General features: G+C 41.6%; 1 protein-coding gene across 4 annotated transcripts in view; it reads right to left on the reverse strand.

Annotated features, from left to right (window-relative positions):
- Positions 1-24,957, reverse strand: part of NEDD4L (neural precursor cell expressed, developmentally down-regulated 4-like, E3 ubiquitin protein ligase) — a 217,115-nt gene that overhangs the window by 138,583 nt on the left and 53,575 nt on the right. For all 4 annotated transcript variants that reach the window (XM_011361102.2, XM_011361101.2, XM_023531152.1 and 1 more), the window contains exons 2-4: positions 6,968-7,049; positions 4,382-4,420; positions 1,853-1,906 (exon numbers count right to left, since the gene is read on the reverse strand). The gene's annotated coding sequence lies outside the window, so the exon portion shown is untranslated. The remainder of the gene's footprint in view (positions 1-1,852; positions 1,907-4,381; positions 4,421-6,967; positions 7,050-24,957) is intronic.

Genomic DNA, 24,957 nt, shown 5'->3' on the forward strand with positions numbered 1-24,957 from the left:
TAGATTAATAGCTAAAGAAGAAAAACCACCAGCAGCATTCATTGCATAGTAACACCACTGCCGGTGGCCTGAGGCAAAGCTAGGCATTAATGTCACAAAACAATTTTTCAGATAGAGTTTATATTCACACAGGATATCTTCGATCTCTGCATTCAAAGCCTTTTTTTGGTTTGGAAGTATAGTTCAGGGACCATGGCAAGGTCATCTCGACAAGTCATTGTGTTGGATAATGGAAATGTGAAACTCAAATTTTTTTACAGTGAATTTCTCTTAACAGAAGAAAATTAAATAATGAATTAGAACACATCTGACAAGAGGCAATTTTCTCTCAAATCTGACCCTTCCTTCACCTTGAAGAAGTGTTATTACACTCAATAAATGAGAGATAAGGATTAGTCTGTGGCTGCATCTCTATCTCCAGGGACTTATTGTCACTCTGCTGAACACTGCCTAATCCACAGTCTTCCCCGGATGAGAGAGGCGGGTGCTAAGAGCTGCACCCTCAGCAGAATCTCTCATTCAATTAACAAAAAAATAACTTCATACACACAGGAAAACTGACTTAGTTATGCAGTATGACTAATTATCACCCGAGGTATAAAATATTGAACTCAATGCGAAGCCACCAAGAACCCAAATATATTTTTAATAGAAAAGACGTCAGGATCGTAGGCCAGAATCTACTGGCTAATTTGAAGAATAATACCAAGCACAAGAGATTAAAGACACACCCAACTTTTAAAATCAGGGTGAAAAATCTGGCTATTCATCACCACTGGCCTGAGACTAGGAAAACAGCAGGTTCCACCAGGGCACTATGCCTGACTGATGTGTTTAAATTACATAAGGGCTCTAGACTTCACTTCCCTCAATTGCGAAGACAGGGAATTAAGCGAGTTGTGTTCTAAGGCAAATACTATATTAACCTCACGCTATTCAGAACCTTGGGAGTTTCAGCCGAATTGTGCAGCAAGCAGCATTCATGAGAACATTCACATTAACCAAAAAAATATACAGGAGTTTCAGGGAAAGTAAATTAGACAACAGAGTGCACTAAGTTATACTGCTACTTGAGGGTACCTTAAAAGCTTGCACATAACATAACAATATTCATTTTCTGAGTTGGAACACTTGACTTAGGGGTACTTGATGTATACATTCTAGTTACTTAACTGACGAAATGCTTTAAGTGAAATTTGTTTCTGAAATTCCATTTCTAAATCAAAATCTTAGGTTTATCAGTTAGGTGTAGATATATCTATATCTTATCGAGTTATCGATCTCTATATAAAATGTTAGTCTGTATCCGTTTTATGCCTCAAGCATAAAACGGATATCTTTGGTTCTTTAAAGGTACTTTTTACTAATTTCCCTTGAGAAAGTACTACTTTTAAAATATAGCTTAATTTTACCTGCTAAATATAGATTCACTTTTTGCTATCTACTGTTAATTAGATTTTTATTTTCCCAAAAAAAGAATCACCATCAATTAATTCACTGTTGAATAGGTGGCAGCATTGTAGTCTGGCTCATATTTAAAATCACTGAAAGCTTTGTTTTTATGAGTGGTGCCCTCTTTACAGATCTGCCTACCATTCTGTATTTCAGCAGAAGAGCATAAGCATATGCTTTTATTATTAAATCATCCAGGTGTCTTTCACTAATATTAATTATGATAAAAACATGCATATATACAAATAAATTTTCTGTCCTAGCCACACAAAAATAAAGTCTTGGGATGTGGCATATATACTGTCAGAAGTACTACATAAACACTGAATTTTAAAAGATACAGCTCTAAAAATTAATTTTTTAATTAATAAAGCAAAAATGAAAAATGGGACCCACTTACCAATCTGTTTTCATCAAATACTTCAAACAGGAGTCTGTGATTAGATGGGTTTACCTATAGGGACATAAATAGTATTTCAAAAATGGGCAGAAATAATTCAAAGGATAAAACAAGAGACCAAGAATAGAATGACTTATAATGCACCCAATGAACTGTGTAATCAGAACAACTGATCTCTTCTGGAAACCCTGGACCTACTAAATCAAGTTTTCTATCACTGATTTCTATACAGTTCTATGTTAACACTTAGGCACAATAGAAGAAAATGCTTTTTGTTGCTTTTCTAATACAAGAAAGGATAATTCTAAAGAGTTTCTCAATCTTCTCTATAAAAAGCATGCTCGTGTCTCTAGACAAAGGCTCGAGCTTCACAAGGTCTATGCCTGAGATCACTTAGGCCTGATAAGTAATAATAGTAATAACAGCAATGATAAAAACAATGAAAACTGTAAAAACAATTTTATACCTGTATACTTATCTTATTTTTTAGGTACTACCTTATTAAATATCAAAAACACATGATCTCAAGTGCGACAGCAACTTTATGATATATTAACTATCATTCCAACTTCACAATCAGAGCTGAGACCATGAGGGTAAAGATTCTTGCCGAAGAGACCACAGCTAGTATCCAGGGCAACTGAACCCCAGCCAAGTCTGACCCATTTGTCTCCAGAGCCCATGCTTTGAACCATGAGAGAGAGAAGGAAAGGAAAGCTGTCCCCACTTCCCGCAACTGTGGGGTCAATATCAGAGCTACTGGGGTTTCGATGTCTTTCTGCTTCTTTCTGTCTCTTTACCAAAACCTCCCCAAAGTGTCAGGTATCATCATTCAGACTCAAGTATCATTCTGTGAGTACCAACCACAGGTGAGACATGGTGGTAGGTATTCTTGTTTATATTATTACATGGAAGTCCTGGAAATGGCCCTATCCAGTGAGGGCCTCTCTCTCCTACAGGAGAGATGAGGAACCTGCAGAGAACGGGAGTCCTCGGGTGGCTTTTCTAGAGTCAGAACGGTTGCATGTGGCAGAGCCTGACATGGGACCGAGTATTGTTGGTGAGCCTCGGCTGCTTCACGATGGAGAGTGGAATGAAATGATGTTGGATGATACAGCACAGAGAGTATGACTTGTGCTTCCTGCTCCTTGACCTGCCCTTAGCCTAGTGACAGAGCATGGAGATGGATGGGGAGGTCAGTGTCTACCTAAGCCCTGTGAAGGGCTGTGGCAGGAGCCGGCACACAGTAGACAGTAGGCATTCAAGAAAGACTTATAGGATGAATAAAACAAAGCCCTTAAAAAAAAAGCCACGGAAAATAGAGTTTACATATGCCTATAGCTAAGATTAGTTGAAAAAAAATTTTGGATGTACTAAAATTTACATAAATGTGACCAAGGTGTTAAACTGAAGGTAGTCTAAGGAATTAGGACTTTTACAAGTGGAAAGCTGTATTTGAGAGGTAACTAAGAGCCAATAACATCTATCTGTCCCCATTAGCCTTCCAGTCCTTCATGAAGTAATTTAAAATACATCTGGAAGAGGCTACATATAGGATCTCATCAAGTATTAGAATATCAATGCCATATTTCAGCCCTGAACATAATAGAAAACAGATGTATATTGTGAACTAAGTTTAGAGCACATAAAATACTATCGTGACTGAAAGGAACAAATCAGGACGAAATTATAATAGGTCTAAATGATAATCCTATTCTTTGGGAATCGACAAGGTCTCATCTGGAGCATTTCTGAAGGTAAAGTACTTTTTAATATCACAGCTATACAGACAATGAAAACATTCAATTTGAAGAGAAAAAATCCTTTTCTTTTTATTAAATAGCTGAGCGGTTTAATATTTCCAAAATTTCAGTACCAAAAAACAAAACCACCACAACCAAAAAAACCAGCAACCACCAGAAAAATTCACTAAATAGTAATCTCCATTAATTCACTGGATTCAGTCATTTCTATATATAGTTATTCTAGATATTAAGCACAAAAGGTTAAGAAAATTTTACTTAATTCAGTGATATTTACACTCCAGAAGTAATTTTATACTATACAAATACACTCACACTAAATATTTGATTTTCAAAAATTTTCCTTCCTAACTGGAAAATGACTGGTAATTTTTAGGCTTCTTTTTAATCGTGTTGCCTCTGTTGTTTTTCCCTACCTCTAAAATAATTCATAAAGTACATCTCACAGAAATAATTAAGCTACTCTTTTAACTATATTTTACCTTATTTTTTTAAAGAAAAAATTGAGTAGAAAAGCTAAAACTACGATATTTGGATAACTTCCTTTTTACTTCCCTAAAATATACCCAAATGAAACAAGTTCAGATTTTGTTACTACGAGTCACAGTCTGAAAAACTGGGACACATTAGGAGGCTACCCAAACATATTTCATAATAAAAAAATTTCACAATAAAAATTTAATAGCTTTCACTCAGTATGAATCTGTTAAGATAATATATCAATCTAGTTATCAATAACAATTGTTACAAAAAATGAAAAACTTACTCTAAAATAAAATTCTTCATTCCATTTTGGGTTCAGCGTCTGGAAGAGAGATTATCTTGTAATATCTTTTACAGTCTTTGAAATATTAACAGTTACTAGTACAAAGCGGTCCACATATTTGCTTAAACATTTTTTGATTAAGAAAAAGCGAAGAGATTTTCAAAATGGTGATAAAAGAAGCACTTCGTCAATTATTTGAGATTATTCTATAAACTAAACTAGATAGGGAGAGGATGTACTTATGAAACAGATGATTCACAGATAAGAAATCATAAATTGCAAGCTACCAATCACAAGGAATAATGTCAGAGACCTAGAAAGAGCCATTGTTGTGAAAATATAAAGATATACTTCAAGAAATTAACGTTGATATGATTATTCTATCAAGAAGGAAATAAACTTTGTTCATGTCCCTCGACCTGCCACGAATCCATTTTGGAGAGAAATGAAGAAGGTGGTAGAAGAGTGGAAGTGTTCACTATTTACATAAATACTAAAATCCAAAGAACATTTTATAAGAACAATATTAATGATCACATCATATAACAAGAAAAAAAAAAAAAAAAACCCTGCCAGTTATAAACCAGAAGTGATTATCTTTTTTCCCAAAATAACCAGGTTTAAAAATATTCATCTCCCTACTCTTTGATCTTTCTATCCATTCATCCATCCATCTAACTTCATGTCAATCTCTTTAAATATCTATCGCATAAGGACATGGAAATGATACTTTGTCCTCAGCATAGACAATAGATGGACTGCCAAATGGTCTTCGAAATTAAGAAGAAACAGCTCTAGGAAAGAATATATATAAACATATGCATTTGGACATGCATAATACTCTTAAATATCTCTCAAAAATATGTAAAAATTTGAGACTGAAAAATCATAACCTCATCAATGGCTATGGATATTTTGTCATCAGAATATTTGCCTTTCTCAACCTATTTTATTTCCTTCACTATACTAGTGCAGGAAGACGCAAACAAACAAACAAAAAAATGAACACAACATGCCATAAAAAATAAAAAACACTGAATTCCTACAACGTTGAACTGGCATTTTTTTTAAAAAACCCAGCTCTTTCCCCACCCACAACTCAACAGTGAACGCAATCCTAAATAACGGGTTTCATACTTTCAGCTGTGAATGGAGCCTGGACGGTGATGAGGGGATAGGGGGGAAGAGAAACAGAAAAGGGAGGAAGGGAGAGAGGCGCCAGGCAGTCAGAGGGAGGGAGGCAGGGCAGGCCCAGGCCTGCCACGGGCTGCAGCAGTGTGGGAACCAGCTTCACAGAATTGCAGAGGGGAGGAAGCAGAGGACAGGTGAGGGAAGATGACAACGTGAGACCACGAAACTCAGGAAGGGCCAGGCATGCAGCCATGCGGAGAGGGGAGGGGAGGGGAGGGGAGGGGAGGACAGGAGCATGAAAGCAGTTCTTAAGCCCCAGCGAGTGCAGCATGGAAATACTAACCAGGAGGCTGGCTGCCGCGCCGCCGGGCAGGGCTGCACCCTCTACCGTGGGGAGGAGGAGGGCCTCCTCTCCGAAGAAAAAATAGTGCAATATCCCAAATCACCGACTTCAGTGGCTCTGGTTCTCGGCTCCCTTCCTTCGCGTTCGGCAGGCACCAGGTCGCCAGCCTCCTCCCTCCACTGATAACTGAACCAGTGACAGCGCCTAACGCAGCAAACAATGGCCTCCTCCGTCCTTCACAGGCATCCTCCCCACTAATCAAAACACTGGCTCCTGTTTGCAAAACAGATTTTTAATGCCAGGTAGAGGACACACTACAACTGCTGTTCCTTACACAAAATGACCTGGTCACAGAGCCAAGGCATCTGCACAATAGCAGGAGAGCTACCTTTTTCTTTTTTTTTTTTTTTTTAAGCCATCATGGTCTCCAGAAAGTGTTTATCACACAGTATTATCTCAACACCTAAAGGTGGTGAGAAAAAAATAGTAGTCCATAAATAATACTGAAGCACAGATAAAGACAGCATGTCTGACAGAAAACAGGCATCTTCAACAAATGCCCCAAATACAGACTAAGTATTATATATATAATTATGGAAACACCTTTAATGAAATCATGTATGAAAAATTTTAAAAAGTAAAACATACACACGCGTAAACATAGCTTTATTATTAATTTTTTATGTGGCTACACAAGTATTTTGCTTCCTTTGGAAATACCTGTTTCAAGTGAAAACACTCCCTTTGTGCCAATCCCCCAAGCTACTCTACTTCATTAAAAGTATATTATTTTAAACTTCTTTATAAAATATAACAAGCCAACAAATCTTTGTTTTGCTTTGCAGGGGGAAAAAAAATATGCTACTTTTAAGAATGTTCATTTTAAGAATATTGTTTTCACAATCATTTAACCAAAAGCCAGACCCAATATCTTGGGTTAACACTGAAAAGTTTGATCTATGTTGAATTTATAGATTTAATACTGAGAGATGATTAATATAAAAATATTGCCATCTTAAACTTAAAATATACACTCCTATAGAACCCAAATACATAATTTAATTGGATTAAGTTATGACTTAAATGAAATTTTATTAAGAATAGACACTTACCTTTTTAATTGTTTTTGTCTGTATCAAAGCAAGTTCTCTATTCTCATCCGCTACGTACAATGAAAGTTTCACGTATGGATCACTGTAAGAAAATATTCCAGATTTAATAGTACTATACTTTTCACTTAAAAATTACAAAAAAGAAATTAGCCAAAACCTAACTGAAAATGCAAACTTCAGTTAATAACCCAGCTTATGTAAATTCCACAAACGAAGCAGTAACTTTTTCGACGTGCCTACTAAGTAAATATAGAGAACTTTCTATCAACCAGAAACAATGTTTACTTAAATGCAAAAATATCATAAAACTCATATTCTCACTTTAAAGATAATTTTCCCTATTAGTAATTCAAAGAATCTACCATAATTTTTTCCCTAAACAGATTCCAAGAAAAATTATTAAATGGTGTATGTTCAGATTTAGAAAATCCAGCTAGAAAATTTAGTTTGTCTCATTTATTTTCTGATTTCCACTATGTAGGTAAAAATATTTTTCTTTTAGTCATGGTTAATAGACATTTTTCATAAAGCAAAAACTTTCATCTTACAGATTTAAACAAAAATTTAAAAAAAAAGTCTAGATTAAATTTCGAGTTTCCTGACTACAAATCCCAGAGTTCCTATTATTTCCTTGCGAAACTGAAAACTTTTAGCAAAAAGTGTATCTAAAGGATTACTTAATGTGAACTCTATACTAGAGTATGATAAACCCACTCACATGTGCTAGTATTGGTAACCTGAGATAACTCACATCTAGTCAAACTATCACTATTAGAATTTGGGATCCAGGTTCTTCCATTTCACATTTGAGACCCTGAAAACCAAAGAAGCATTCTTGTGTACTCAATCCCCAAATTTTCACTCATCTATCTCTAGCCAATCATTTATTTCTACCCAGTTTGAGAATTATCCTTTAGTGACTAGACCATGACTATTAACACTATTTTGCAACTTTAGGACATTTCCAAAGATCACAGAGCATCGTTAAATGCTTAAGACTATATATTGATCTTTATCTGATACCTCGATAAATATACCATGAGATCATTTAAAAGAAAGGTATGATAAAATTAAAAGTTCAGCACTAACAAGACTATACTCAATATCCAAAAATCAGAAATCAAAAGTCAGTGAAAATATTGTTCGGCGTGTGTGGGTGTGTGTAGGGGAGGTATTTATTACCCACAAAATACATCTTAATGGGAGCTACAACACATCACCTGTATACAAAACAGCAACAGCATTTGCTCAGTTATAGTCTATTCTGAGTATAACTTTCATTTTCAACATTGGGTTTAGAAGGTGGCTTGATTAAAGATCATCTCACCAGATGCACCTTTCCTGGACACCCTCAGCCTTAGAATAAAGAAGAACCAAGAGCCAGACCTAATCTAGGTCCTAAGACCCCAAGAGCACCTTCCTCATCAGAGCCTTGGACCCAGTGACAAAGTAGGAGTCAATTGCTAGGTCGGTGGTGCTCAGACTTCAGCATATCAGAAATGTGGTGGTGGTGAGGGCGGGGGGATCTAAAACAGACTGCTGGGCCCCAGCCCCAAAGATCTAGTAAGTTCGGGGTGAGACCCTAGAATTTCCATTTCTGTCAAATTCTCAGTGACGCTGATACCCTTGATCCAGGAATCACCCTCTGAGAACGAGTGTTCTAGGTGGTATTTAAAGAGTTTTGGTGGTGGTGGTGGTGGTTTTTTTTTTTAAGCTGTAGAAACTAATTTTCTATTTCCAACCACCAAGCTATTGCTAAAAAAAGCTTACGGCCTGTTATCTCATATCGCAAGAGCAGGGTCCTGGTATGCCAGGGAGGCACATGCACGGCACACGCACACGCAGGCCTGCGTTATAGAGAACTCCACAAACTCTGCTGCCTGCTGTCTCTGATTTCGTGACCCCTGGCGATCATGACTGCTGCCAACCACGTAACTGCAACAGAGAGCTAACCATTCACTTTAAAAGAACATCCACATTCTTCTACTCATCATTCGTTTATCTCAGTTTGTATCCCCTAAATAGGTCGCAAAAAGTGACACATGCAGTTGGGGGTTGAGAACGAGGTCTCTGAGTTTGGGACAGTATCTCACAGATGGAACAAGAAAGGCATACCTGGGCACATCCTGAGTGCTCATCCAGGTAGAGGTAGGTACAAGAGTGTCTACATGAAAGATCAACCAAGAAACTCCCTGGAAGAGAATTCAGCGTGAAGGTTTGAGAGGCCAAGGGGTGGGAGCTGGCGAAAGGACAATGGGGTACAAGTTCAAGGGGAGGGAGCACCGAGCACAGGGTCGGCTGGTTAGGAGGCGTAGAGTGTAAACTCAAGGGGAGAGGAGTAGAAGGCACGGGATGGGCTGGTGAAAGGACTGTAAGGTGTACATTCAAGGGTGGTGGTCAGGAGCACAGCTGCCCAGACTGGTGTCCAGTTCCTCGCCTCCTCCCTTTCTGATGTTACAGCAGTACCATTCACATCAACGAATACATACTGAGTGTGGACTACATGCCGAGGGCTCTGCTAGGAGCGAGACACAAGTGCGAGTGAGCTGGGGAAAAGGGTGAGTAAAAGATTCAATCAACAAAGGTCACCAATGGACATTTATGAAGGGCCCTCCTTAGCCCCGCTGAGCGAAGATGACCGCATTTGTCCATTTCAGCAAGGTAAATGCTGGAGCATAAAGCTGAGATATGGGACAGGGCCCTGGGAATCAGAAAATGAGCAGGAAGATGCCAGAGCAGCCTGAACAGCAATCAATACTACTATAATCTGTTAATCAATTATTAGCACAACTGGCACCAGTGGCACCATTACCACAAGGCCAGCACCCAGTCACCATGAAGCATCCAGTCCACGCCTGGCTCATGCAAGATACTTACAAGCAGTATCTCATTTGATCCTCGCTGCAAGCTTACAGAGTCGGCGTGTTTTTTCAGATGAGAAAATGAGACAGAGAAATCAAGCGCTTGATTGCCCCAGGTTAAACACTGAGTAGGGGAGATGGGAAGGGAGGGTTACCGGTCTGCCTGCTCCGGACACCGGCTCCCCCAGCGCACGCTTACGGCCTCGCCGAGATACCACACCGCTGACCACCACAGGAAAGTCCAGGGGCAGGAGTTGCTGCTAGAAATCTGTTATTATGACTTAATTTTTATCTTTGGTGTTGTAAGAGGAGGAACGAGATGCCTGAGCTGAGTATCTGCCTTGCGGGGAGGCCACACCTGGAGATCTGATCTTCTTCTCAACATTCCAAGTAACTGGCTATAGGACCCTGACCAAGTCACTGTCCAGGCATGCTGAACCTTAATTTTCGTATCGCCACGATAAAGGGGTCGGGCTGAATCAGTGGTTTTTGAACTGCAGAGCCTTCGTTCTGCGTAACTATCTCAGGATGACTGCAGGCTACCTACCATTCCATCTTAATCTGTTTTATATATCAGGCTTCCATGTTAAATATTTTTTTTGGACTGGATTCTGTAACTTTAAAAAAACATTTTAAAGCCACTGAACTGGATGATCCCTTTGAGTTAGACTATTTTGCATCTGAGAACAATTCAAACTCATTTCTCATCATTCATGAGAACAACAGCCCAACCCATCCTAAGTAAACACAGATCGACTTCCTAAAAATATAGAAAAGCAAGAGAGAGTAAGGCTCTAATCTCTACTCTACCAAGAGGTTTTCTGCAGCAGGGCACAAAGGGGGAGCCCACAGTCTGAGAGTGAGAGACCACCCTTGAGCATCGCTGGGCTGATATTTTCCTATACATGTTACCAGCTTCTAACCAACTTACCTCCGAGGTATCAAAAATATATCAACTAAGCAACAACCAAAACAAAAGTGTGTGGCAGGAGGGAGGAGGGGTCGCCAAGGCTAAGGGACAGCAAACCTCAAATGCCTGCAGGTTGTTTCAAGCCCTGACAGCCTTAATTTCTGAACACATGCTCTGCAGGAGTGGTGAGAGTGGACTTCAGTTCCCAGTGACTTGTCACATGACTCCACACAAGGCCCCTCTGAAGCCGTACGTCTCAGACCTTCAGCACATGACCTGCCTTGGCTAGGTTAGCAAAGTCCTGAGTCAGTGGTTAGTTGTTTGCAACTTACCTCCCTCCTCCTAGACCACCAGAAAATGTAGGAAAGACACAAGCTAAGTAGCTCAGGGGCAGTTACAGAGACAGGGTACAAATACAGGGGCAGAGGGCTCTGGTTTCCACGTTACCCCCCTTAAACACTGCCGGCAGATTTTGTTGTTGTTATCCATTAACACACACTACTTTTGTGATAAACACCACAGGCGGGGCACGGAGGGAAGCAGGCAGGATGAAGACCACCTCGCCCTCCTCTGCCAGTGCTTCTCCATTTGATGCTCTTGACCATTTCCACTGGCGTCTCGAATCTCAGCTTTACCAACTCTCAGAGTGACCTTCAGATAGTCACCTAGTCACTCTTCAGACTGCTCACGAATGCAGTGAAAATGACACCTCCTAACTCAGAGGGTCACTGTGAAGACCAGAGAAAATGACGTGCTAATATTAGTACCCAGCTCGGCACCAAACACACAGCACAAGTGCTCGAGAGATGGTAGCCTCTGTCATTGGGGTTCTGTTCTCCCCCAACTTGTGAGAATTTTGAGGGTGTCTCTTGCTCCTTCTAACTCCCTACTTCTGCTCTGTTTGGTGACTTGATTTGACACTGATGACCTCATAGTACAGACTGGGTGCCGGCCACCGAGCACCGCACACTTAGTGTTTCCTGCTTCTTCGTGATCCCCACTGTATGGAAGCACCCTGGGGACGTGGATGGAGCTGATCAAACCGGTAACCTCATTTACAACAACGCTCACCCAAAGTCACTCTTGGCAACTGGTTACTGTCCTAGTGGCTGGTGTGCAGTACAATTCAGGGCTGGCATTATCATTACTCTCTAAAAAGCTCGATGTTTTGTGGATTAGAAGAGAAATTCTATTTTGCAAACCTTTTGTTTTCTCTGCACAGCGAAGCTGTTTATCACATTCTTTTCAGCCTTTAAAAGGAGACAAGAAACTGATACTACGGTTCAAACAACATCCTATTTACTGAATGCCTCCCGTAATTCCAGGCAAGGAGACAGGTGTGGGAAATAAAAGATGCTGTCTCTGCCCTCATCTGAATGGGGCACAGAGAAGTAAGGCGATAATGACAGAGTGAACCAAGCGTGTACCCGGGGATGCAGCAGTGGTTCCTGACCTCATGCACGCCACAGTCACCTGAGACCTGGGAATCCTCGTTTATCAAGCATTTCCAGTGATTCCTATGCACTGGTCCATCCGGGCAACCCCTGCCCAAGAGGCGTCTCTGAGGCTGAGATGCGAGGACCAAGAGCAGGTGAGAGCTTTCCAGAGGGAAGAGCATAAGGAAAGGTCCAGTGGCAGGTGGAGGACTTGGGAAGAAAAGGTAAGCTGGGGAGGGAGCCCCGGCTCACACCGCAAGGGGCTTGTATGCCACTGAAGAGCTGGCCGTCACTGCCGAACTCAATCCCAGCTCCCTCTGCAGTCGGATGACTTTGGAAAACTCCTGTTGCCTCTTCATGCCTCAGTTTCACCATCCATGTAACGGGATAACAGCAGTCCTTCCCTTATAAGGAAGCTGTTCGGAAGATTAAAATTACAATAGTGTCTAAAATTACACAGTGTGAGCACACAATAAATGTTAGCCACTGGTAGCCACCACCACTATCATCATCATGGGATTACTGAAATAGGGAAAACTCATGATCAGACTCATCATAAAGAGATGCAGCAATGGGCAGGGAGATCAGATGGAAGATTTCTGCACCCAAGAGTGAGAAAGGTCTAAACAGAGGTGGTGAGGATCAAAAAGAAAGCTGTACTCGGAAGAAGCGGATGGCCAGACGAATGTGGTGAACAGGTTAGGCAGAGAGATTGGCGTCCATGCCGGCCTGCCACTCTCAGGCCTGGACGACCACTATGAAATGGTACTGGGGCTTTGATCCCTTACTGGACCAGCAACGTCACCCACAGAAGAGCAGGATGCACCCACAGACAAAGCAGCCCTTACGATTCATACTGAGACTGTGAATTCCCAGGCATTGCTATGGCCTCGCCTTTATAACTAAAGTCCTTTTTACAGAACTCTCTAGATGAATCAGGTCACCACACAAGAAGCCCCGGAATCTCGCTCCATGTCTGTGATGTTACATTCATATATAAGTCTGACAAGGCCTATCCAGTGCTAATGGTCTGTTATTAGAGAATCCTAATGATTTTGTGTTATTTATACTAGAAATCTCAAAGTTAGAATCGGCCTCCAAATCTCTATCTACATCTATGTTGGAGGGACACAAAGCCTATCCTGAAGGAACTCAGGTTCCTCTGTAGTTCTGAGTATGTAAAGTCCAGAGAAAAAAAATACTTGGGAGATTCAATCTGTTCACTCACAAACAGGATACCTCACCTGCACACAAAAGATTACTTTTGAGGGGAAAAAAAAAATAGAAGGGTGACATCACCTTATCTTGGATACATGAGACACACCAGAGAGTACAGGAAATCGGTGGCTAGAAGACAGGTCCTGTTACCTGCAATGTAATCTTAAGGAATCCTAACATGCCTAGATGCTCAACGAAAATACACAAGGACTTGCTCTCTCATGAGAAGTCACCAAGAGACCTTGGTCAAACATCTTATTCATTCTCAACACGGAGCTCAGAGCTGAAAATTCTGTTTCCCCTCTCTGGGTCTCTCTCTAATAGACTGTAGGACTACGACCTGCACTGACCTCAACTAGGTTCAAAGAATGCGGAGACTGGTCTCATTCCAGCTTCATCACCATTAAGCAAAAACAGCGCAGATGGGGTCATTTCTCTGCAAGAGGTGAAAATAAGACTTTCTGGATTTGTCCACTGCTCATCCTCCTGGGACACACTGACCAAGGACAGTTAGTCCTGATACATCATTAATGGGGTGATGCGTGACCCTTTCCATCTGACGCACTGAAGTTCTGTGACAAACAAGAATCTATAAAGGCTAGGCCTTTTGCAATGATTATTTACCTGTTTTTATCAGACTAGTCTTTGCTGAGATCCACATATTTTAAAGTGAGGAGGGGTGGGGGAGAATGCAGAGTTGCCTGCAGTGGGCAAAGGACATTCAGACTGCAGCCAGGTTGCAATGACACTGCCTTGACCACCAGCTAGAAAGGTGTCCTTCCAATATACAGAAGAACAATGAGAAAGGTCTTCATTTTCAACCATTTTTCCTCCTTAGGGAGCAACCACAACCTGAAGAAAGCAATAATTTTTTCCTGTAAAATGAAGTTGCTCAATACTCTACCGGAACAGCCTGTATAAGGATCACTCCTGTCTGTGATTCCAGTTTGCAAAGAGCAGAGGGCGAATGTAGCATGTCACATAACACCACATGCCAAATTCATCTTGACTACCTGATGTATGTGACACACTGAGACTTAGCTCACCCAAGAGAAAGTTTCGTTGCAAAACCTGGTTTGTAGGTGTCCTCATGCTTTTCCACTTTCACTATTATAGTCAGTGTTACATGAATTACTGATAAAGAAATAACGCAAAATACAAAATAAGGAAAAAATTGCCCAAATAACGTGAGAGAAGAAATAAAAACACGTGAATATAATGTAACCATATCGAGACTGAAGCTTTTATCTAACAAACTATCAAAGATACAAAGAAGTTAACACTTTCTAAAGAGAAGCAGACATTTTAATATTCTGCCACTGGAAAGAAATTATTACAGATTTTCTGAGAAGCAATATGGCGGGAGGTATCAAAAACACCCAAAGAGATGATGCCTTTGATTCAACAAATCTATTTCTAAACATTAATCCCAAGGAAATAATCAGAGACGCTGGCAAATATTTATTGCAACAGATACTCATTACAGCATCATACATAATAAGAAAAAATTAGGAGCAACCTTCTAGTCTAATAGAGAAATGATTAAATAAATTACAGTATAATCATGGGCTAGAGTATTTATAAAACATTAAAATCATGTTTTCAAAGAATATTTTTAATGAGAGAAAATAATCATGGTTTAAAAATTAGGAAATAAGTAGATCTAAAATGTGACTAATTCTATATATATATGAAAGTACTGAGAAAAACATAGCTAAAGTTAATAGTTGTTCTCTCTAAATGGTAACTTAAGGAATTATGTTTATTTCCTTCTTTATGGTTATTCTTTCTAAAATTCCTATTGGTGAGCAAGTTCTACTTTTATAAATACAAAAAATTCAAATACCAATAATAGCTACACATATGCTTCAACTATAATACGTTCTTTGATCAGACACTGAACCCTGTAATTTCGTGACTAGTCTATACCACAATAACGAACCCAAAAGAGCTTCCCATACTTTTTATACCCAGAAAACTGCTTTAAATGAATGATTACTGAACATCTGTGAAAGAATACGCATGTACATTCCAGCCTGAATGGCATTCTACACTGAAAGGCATGAAGTATACTCTGAAATATATCACTTGTCACCAATACTGACAACGAGTTAGTCACTCCTGAATGCGTACGATCCTTCAATAAATAGAACAAAGCAACGGGTCAATTTATAGACAAATCATTCTTATGTTGGTCTGAAGCAGGTAAAAGCAGCATTAAAACTTTACAGTTTAGGCATATTCTATAAAGCTGCTGAAAAAAACACACTTTTGGATACTTTAGTTATGCTTTTGTTGTTTGGAGCAACGAGCAGTTTGCTCTCATCCTGAAGCCTTCTCATTCACTCCTGTCTTGAAATCTCTAGTCAGGACCAACTCTCTCCTTGTTCCTTGCCACCTATATCTGGTCACTCGGCAGTCCAATTGTGGGTCATAGTTGCAGGGGGTATATTGTGTGGACAACTTTTCTCTAAAGTATTTGTATATTCACTTACCAAACACTCCACAGAACTAATTCCTGCCTGCAGAAGTGTTAGCAGTTGGTAAATGTTTATGTAAATTGTTTCACACAGAGGGTAATGAATTTCTAGAACTCCAAAGAAGGAAAATAGACAGAAGTTCCAAGAGGCAGTATAGGCAGAAATTTTATGGACAGGTAAACATGTTCACACAGATACAGAAATGGCTATCAAGTTAGAGGGCAGTATATATGGCCCTCGCATTTAACCACCCGAGGGGAGACTCATATTGTCTCTAGTATTTTCCTTCTGGCTCCCGCTAATAAGAGAATCCTGGGCTGGTTGACCAGAAGTTTGAGTCTTATAGAGTCCTATATGATGGTGGGACCTAAATGCTGAAAAGTTCTTTGAAAACCATACAGTCCTATTCTACTATTTAAGTAATATTTTATACTCTAGCAGAAATAGAAAGGGAATTTGCTTAATCTATTAACTATCCAGCTAGAGGAAGCAATCTATGCTGGGCACATGCAAAGTCATCTACATAAGAAGTTTTGTGTCACAGAGAATACTAATCCTATGAAAAATTTTGCAGTTCATGAGATTAATCATGAAACATTCTAATATTCCCATCAGTGCCCTGACCCTGTCTCAAGATGGCCCCTTCTCAAAGCAGCCTACATCTCTTTTTCCGGATACCGTTCACTTGGCAGTATCTGGACCCTGATGGCATTTGCCCACAGTCATGATTAACTGGAACAATTCAGAACAGTCATGATTAACTGGAACAATTCAGAACAATTCAAATCAGCTCAGTCCACCGGTTTGCTCTGACTTGACTCTGGTGGGATGCTGACGCCTGCTCATCTACTCCCTTCATGGTTAGGAAAGAAAAGTCAACCCGACTTGAACTTCATAAAACAAAAATGCAAAAAGATACCTTCCTAACTGCTTAACTGTATCTCACTGTTTATAAGTTATCTCCCTCTACCCCTAATTTATAAAGTCAGTAGCCTTAAAAAAACAGAGACACAAACACAGAATTTCACTGAAGTCACCAAGATGGGAAAAGACTTCTAAAGTCATCACTTTCCTGTAACACTGAAGTCAATTCCTTGGCTACTTCTACCTGTGCCCTTTCTGACTGAAAAGAAATACCACTGGTCGAGCGGAGGGACTTTGAACTTGATGCCAAAGGAGAATCAACACCGAACTGTGCTGAACTAGAAAAGAAGGCCAATTCTAAGGCAGGGAACTAGTCGGGGAATTCAGCCTTCATTAACGAAACAGACAGGAAAAGCTGTGTTTAATTAACTCTGGAAGAGTCGTCAGTTTCCAGAGCACAGCCTGTGCTTGACTTTGGCTGTCACTGCACTCTCCGGGTTGCTAGAACTAAAGGTGGCACACGGAGGTCATCGGTGGCCCCTGGCATCGCAGAGGTGGACACTGCTGAGACCCCCGTGTGCTGGGTGGTCAGGAACAAAGGTCTAGCAGAGGGAGACACCATGCAGATTACTGAACCACCACCATCATGCTGAGAGCAGCCTCATGGGGCCAATTTTGGGGGGCAGACAGGGTAAGGGGTGGAGAGAAGAGAGAATCGAAGGACGGTTATGCACACCGCTAAACATCGCCTATGCACATGAAAATACCGACCTCTCTGCCCTGGAGTGTTTACCGTGTGCCAAGCACTGTCCTAAGCACTTTCTGTACAATCCTTCTTCTGATATACGTAGGAACATTCTAGACCTCTCAGGGGTGGGAGTGGCCGTGGTGCCAGAAGTGCCTCAAGGGTGGGAGTGGCTGTGGTGCCAGAAGTGCCTCAGGGGCTAACCCCAAACCCAGTCCAGTTCTCTCTGCAAGAAGCTGTCTTCTTCTCACAGGCAGGTTCTGAGAGAAGGGATTCCTCCCTTACGTGGGGTTGGCGTGACATATGACAGCTTCTAAAGTCTGAAGAGGCAGCCCCACGAGTGACACAACACCAGGAAAGCCATGAGGCAAAGGTCCTGAACTTGGTGCTGGTCTGAACACAGAGAAAGAACAGAATAGCTCGTCTTGAACTGTTTCCTGTGATATGGGCTAAATCACATCCCGTCAAAAAGACATGTTGCAGCCCTAACGCCAGAGCCTCAGACTGTGACCTTGTTAGGAAACAGGCCCTTTACAGAGGTAACCAAGTTAAAATAAGGTCATTAAGGCGGGCCCTAATCCAGCGTGACCGTGTCCTTATAAGAGAGGAAATGTAGACACAGAGACAGTTATGCACACGGGAAGATGATGTAAGGACACAGAGGGAGAAGGTGGCCGTGGGACTGGACAGACACCTCTACAAGCCAAGGGAGGCCAAGGATTGTGGGCAACCACCAGAAGGGAGAAGAGGCAAGGAAGGAGTTTACCCAGGGCCCTCAGAGAGACCATAGGCTCAATGACACCCTGATTTCAGACTTCCAGCCTCTAGTACTGAGACTGTAAATTCCAAGTTTCTAGCCCCATGGGTTGTGGTACGTTATTACTACAGCCCCAGGAAGCTAACACCCCTCTCAGAAGCCTTTGGGGCCAAATGTGTTATGGGACTCTTTTTTCTCAGATGATTCTGAGTATTCCAATTATTGCATGACATTCCCAGTAGGGGTGGGGGCAGCTCCCATAACCGAATGTTCACATGTGTGCGTCGATATGTATGAATAGTTATATTAAGTGTTCTAGTAAAACCAGAAATACTCTCAAGTTAGTTCAGGTCACGTTTCGCTATCCAATAAGTTTTGTACAAACCTACAAAAATGCTTTCAGTTTCCAGGGCTTTCTGATTTTTCAAACTGCAGGTAAGGGATTATGGAGCTGTACTAAATTGCATTTAAAATGCGTTTCCTCCTCAGGCCACCCTGCCAACCACATTCAGACTGCTCTCAAAAACACAAAGAACCGCCTGTGAAATCCTAGAATTCCTCAGGGAAACCAAGTGTCCTCTCAACTCTCGGAAAAATAATCTGCAAAATAATACTTTTTTTTACTTTTATCTTCAAAGCTATGAAACATGCAAATAAACCACGAGACACTTGACCTACTCATTATGCTGAACTCTGTACAATATCATCACAAGACTTCTTAAAATTGAACTTTAAAAAAGGCAAAAACAGTTACGGTTCACTGTAGAATCACAAGGAGAAAAAACTAGGATAGGAAGAGGGCCAGATTATGACAATGGCCCATCCCAACACTAATGAGAAGATGAGCTGTAGAGCACACTTTTTTTCCCCCAGTTGTACAGATAAATACATGGTAGGCACTCACATTTGGATTTCCTGGACCTATAGATCATCAAGAAGAAAGAGTGGTTGTAGAAGAAATGAAGCCTTCATCGGCATTAAAAATCTTGGTTGACCTGTTCCTGAGGTTAACCAAGAACAAACACTAGAGCCTCCTACCACATCTCAAAAGCTGAATGCACATTGGAGAGCCTTCCTTGTGTTCAGATTTTTTTTAATATCCTCCCTTAAGTTATCGTGTTCGATGAGACTAAATATGCAAGGACTTCTAAAGAGATCCTAGGATGGGTTCTATTTATTAGTAGGCATTGTACCTATCCAAACCACACCCTACCTCATAAGAGTGTGTGAGCATTAAGGTTTATGCTACTATATGAGTTTGTTTTATGGATAAATAGGTTTCTCCTTGTCCCTCCGACCCTGAAGAAGAAAGGGTTCAAGAATCATGGGGCAAGAGCACACAGGATCGATTAAGAAAATTTATACAGAATAAAACGCACCTTTGCCATAAGAACTATGATGGTCAGGGCTCTACTACACTTAAACAGAACACAGGATCCTTGCTTGCTGTTGCCCTAAGCTTATGAATTTCTATTAGACCTAAGGGCAGAATCCAATTAAACCACTTGTCAGTAACAGCTGCATCTGTTTGGTTCCCCAAATATGCCAACCTATTACCTTCAAAGTTTTCAGCCCTTGTACCCCTGGTGCATGCTTACTTATTGGTGAGTCTTTATGTTTTCTCCTCTCATGCCTATGGAAATTCTAGGTCCTTCTATGCTCCAGGCGGGCAGCACGTCCTCCTCCTCTTCCCAGAACAAACCAAACCACCCTGTAATAACCAGCCTCTCTACGCTGCATTCCTACAGTCATGACTGTTTAGACTACTCCTCTGCCACTGACTCATGTGCCTTTCTGCATTATTTGCCCTGTTTCAAGTGTGCAAATCTTAATTCTCTTAAATTAGCTGCAAGTCACTTAAAGGTCACTCTGTATGCCTTAGCTAACTAGTCCAGTCTGCATTTTCCATAGCACCGTGCACAGAATGAACCCTCAATAACTATTTCCTGGATGCCTGGCTTCTACCCCCTCACTATGACACGGCAGCTTCCTCCAGGGTCACCCATTTGGAACACTGCCTTGCTCAATTTGCCGAAACACAGAAATCTTGGTTTATCCACTACCTGATAATTATCCACTAGATATTTTCCACGTCCATTTCATTTTCTTCAACTTGCTTCACTTTCTTCGCTTTTCCATAAAGCCATTTCCTAGAGTGTCCTGAATTATAAACTCAAATATACTCACAGAATAATATTGCCTGATGTTCAAAACTAACATCTTGAGCCACTTTTGATTAAGTAAAGGCAAAACTTTTAACAACTGACCTATGGAATTGATATACTCTTGTGTGAGAAACTTAATATTCAGATCAAAAGGACACAAGAAATATTAACATTTGAGGACTAACTTTGGGAGAAAAATAACACAACAATTAAAGAAACCTGGATTCGACTGTTGATAATCACTTATAAACTAGAAAGGAGGTTCATGTTACATAGGAGATCACTAGGGAGGGGGAAGGTAGATAGGGATCAAAGGGGTCAAGTATTTGGTGATGGAGGGAAATCTAACTATGTGTGTTCACAATGCCATATATATATGACATACTGTTGAACTGTACACTTGAAACTTAACTGGATTTTGTTGATCCATTTTTAATAAAAAAAGGTAAATATCTTAGTGATAAAATAATCACTAGCTCATGATGCACCATTATAAATTTTTATTCCATTTGCATAAATTCTCAGTGTCTCTTTTCATGTTTTTGTAGTGTGTTACTGATTTTTTTCCCAACCCTGAAAAGGCTTCCTTTCAAAATAAAGATGTGTAAGCCTCAATATAGATGTGAATTTTCACACATCAAACAAATTCTTAAACGGCCCTTAATAAAAGCAGACGATTGAGAAAACATTCATTGTAATTATTCTCGATTTTTTGTGTAGCTGACATGGATTGAGATACCGCTAAACAGCAATCAAAATTATATCAAATATAAGCCACTTGTGGACGTAGCAGGTGTCGCCACAAAGTGAGATAAGTTCTCTCCTCATTAAGTCATTGGGGCGGCGGGGGGAGGGGGGGATGTTTTCAATTACCCCAAGCAAGATGAACGTGCATGTCCCTATACTGCAGGAATAATATTCAGTAACTATATTGAAAAGGCAGTCTGAGCCTTCAGGAAGTATGCCTGCTTGCAGCCTACCTTGTAACTGAACAAACACAAAACCCGACTCAGACACTGGTGGCCTAAATGCAAGAAATGGTATGTTTAGGGACTACTGTGCGTTCCAGCCAAATGCCACTTACAAACTGCTAATTAGACTTACACTCCACATATTCTATAGTCTATAATTTTGAAGACCTCAGGCTTGAGCACAGGCAAACAAATAAAGGAACCTTATGGCCACCCCGAGCTCAGTGATTAAGCACCTCGTGGCTGAATTTCGCTGCAAGCTCCAATCTCCTGTATTCCATATCTTGTTAATGCAGCCAGATATTAACTCAGTCATCCAAGCCACACACATGGGAATCACCTACTCTTAGTTGGTTCTTGTAACCTCAAAGATCAAGTCCAGACTATTGTGGCATACACGGTATGTCCGGCTCTGGCCCCTACCTGCCCCTCCGATGTTGCCTTCCATAGGCCTTACACATTTATTTAAGCAAGAGGGACAAAGTAGTTCTCTGACATGCCATGCTTTTTCCTCTGCCAGAAATGCCTTGCCCCCACCTTGCCTGCACAAGACCTTCACTCAACCTCAAAGACCAGCTCAACCGTCTGAGAAGACTTCCTAATCCCCAAGTCCCACTCCCGTTGGCAGAAGCCTATCAATATAGCAATTGTTCATTTACGTATCCAGTTCTGCAACAGATCTGGAAGCTTCTTCTGAACAGAACCATGTCCTGGTCACTTTTGTACATGACAGTCCAGTCACACAGTACGTCTGCAACAAGTTAACTGCTTTACAGGGTACCGGGAAGGCCGAAGGGCAGGTTAGGCTTGCGGGGCGTGGGGGTGCGGTGGGCGGGGTAAATCTCCAGCTCTGTGGTAAATACCGCAAAATATCCCTGCCCGAACCATGGAACACATGTGCGGAGCAATGGCCATCTCTCATCTTTTGAAGTACAGGACTGCTAAAACAGGAGCAAATCGAACGGAAATAAACCAGCCTCGGGTGTAATCTCTTGGTTATTTTTCTCACATCATGACTGAAACAAAGGAAGCCAATAGCAATGGAGAAGAAGCCGAAAGCAAAGGCTAATCTGCTCCAAGGGCACCGAACAAGAGGCAATTAACAAAGGATTAAGGCCAAGTCAAACCACAGTGGCACATGGAACTGCGGCATGTTGAATGCTGAGAACCAGAGTGGCAATTAGGAAGGAAAAACCCACCATGGGTAGGACTTTGGCTATGTCGATGAGTGGCTTGTAGGGAGCTTCACAGAGCCATTCCCCGTGGGGGCACAGACCTCTCTGTGTAACAGAAGCCAGGGCTCCACTCCGACCTTCGCGAAAGCATGTAAGAAAGTCTGGCAGTTCGACTCTCCTCTCAAAGGAGTGAGGAAGATGAGAGCCACCCAGCCAATTCCGTTCTACTAATGTGTAAAGGTGGGGCCCGGTGCCCTACAGACTACTCACCTCGAGGCACTGACAAGTCAGAAGAAACCTCAGCCACCAACTGAGCCAAGGCAGGATCGCGAAGACCACGCAAGACCGAGCGAGACCACGCGGAGGCTCCCTTCAGACCCGGGAGGGCTCCGGTGTCTGCCTCCCTCTGCCATGGCTTCAGTCAGCAAATGTGCACCGAGCACCTACTACGTCTCAGGCGCTGGTCTAGGCACCTGAGATACGCCAGGGAAGAAAACACCTAAGACTCCCTACCCCTGTGGAGTTGATACTCCAGCACGGGCAGAGAGGTGGCAAACAACACACATCAGGACAGTGTTAGAAGACTAATACTAAAGACGAAAAACACCGCAGGCAAACAGGACTGACGCTGGCAGGTGGAGGGAGGTGTGAGATGTACTTTTAACGGGATGGTTGGGCACCTTTCTGAAACAGGGATTTTGAACAACTTGAAATGTGGAATCATTAATTGGGGGCGGGGGAGACCCTCAGATGAATGTAAGTTGCACATTTGACAAAGACAGGGTTTTTTCCTTCTGTTTAAGGGTAAGACACCAACGTAATTGAGGGCATGTACTCTGCAGTACGACACACCCAGGTGTGTTTTCTAGTTCTGCCACCTGCAACTGGAAATTATCAGATGTCATGATCTCTATCAGCTCATCTCATCCAACGGAGGCCTCCCTACCCTTTAGCACCTGGTGAGCTGCTGTTGTCTTCAGCAGTGACATTAGACCACGAGATGCCCCAAGGGCTCTCTCCCCCCTCCCCAGAGCAGCACAGGAACTCATGGCTGTGGTGACATCAGAAACTCACAACACAATACCATATTCTCAGGGATGCTGGGTTAAGAAGTTCGGGAAGTGTGTCTGGACTACATCTCGTAAATGCCCTGCTTTGCATGTGTTCGCATTCACCCCTCCCACTCAATATTTATCTTACAGTTTCAAAACAGTAACAGTAGACAAGCTTCAGTTCCACAGGTTGCTATAATAAATCTCGACTTGAAAAAAAAAAAAGAAAAATGAGAGTTCGAATATTGGAGGTCACATAACTTAACGCAGCTCTATCTGGCAAATGACAAAGCTTGTCATGTCATCAGTAGAACCACAAGTTCAACCCTTTCTCTATCTAGGCTGTCACAGGGCAAAATAATTCATTCATTCTGAGGCTACTCCACAGACGTGGATGCTCCTAGTTTCCAATATTGCCTATATGAAACGACACGTAAACGTGTCTAATGAGTGGAAATATTTTTCTCCAGGAAGTATCTTCTTTTTGCTCTAAGATTAATGATCATCCTAAGCACAATTATTCATAGCTTTCTATAGGAAGGACGTTACAAAGGATTTTTTAAAGCAAGTTTTCTAACCACTATCTTAGTGTCTGCCACAACTTCCAAACAAACCAAAACCAGGCATTCTGAAAAATGTTAGGAGCTACGATACAGAAGAAAAAAAGCGTGCCCACCCATGCAGCTGCCATTCCCGTCTCCTGCTTTCATTACAGCCCCTCACACTGCCTCCAAGTACAGTATCTGTTCACTTGGTTATTACCAGTCTCCACCCACCAGGCTGCAGGTAGGGAGGCAGGTGACCACAGATGGCTCTGCAGCCCGACGGCCTGGGCACTGGCCTTCCCAGCACCTAGATCCCGGGTGGCCCCTGAAGCGCTCAGTGCATACCTGGTGAATAACTGAGTTTCACCTCAAGGTTAGAGGTCACTTAGACTCTAACTGGTACACTCTCAGTTTGGGAGCTCCCAACTTGCTATTTTGTTCTCTGTTCACACTTCTCCCCTCCCCTAAAAAAAAAAAAAAAAAAGAAGCAGAGCTTAATATTGACGTGCACAAGCACAACAAAAGGCGAATTTAATTACAATGCAGGTAGCACCTAGGGTTAGGCAATGGCAGGAGGCTGCAGAGGCCTCCAGCTCGGTGCAGGTGAAGAGGCTCCGGCACTCCCTGCCCAGACAGGGCCTGTGCTGCTGAATCTCACTGCTGAGTTTGCGGTCTCGTCCCTAAACTGGTTATTGCTAAACTAAGATGCTGACTTTGTCATCAAAGCTTTCCATCCTGTGTTATGCTCAAAATCGAATTTTAATGGCAATACCCCTGCAGAAGGATGATGCGTGATCTCTTGGGACTTACA

The sequence above is a fragment of the Pteropus vampyrus genome, unplaced genomic scaffold (genome assembly GCF_000151845.1).
Source record: "Pteropus vampyrus isolate Shadow unplaced genomic scaffold, Pvam_2.0 Scaffold62, whole genome shotgun sequence".
In the NCBI taxonomy this organism is placed as follows: Eukaryota; Metazoa; Chordata; class Mammalia; order Chiroptera; family Pteropodidae; genus Pteropus; species Pteropus vampyrus.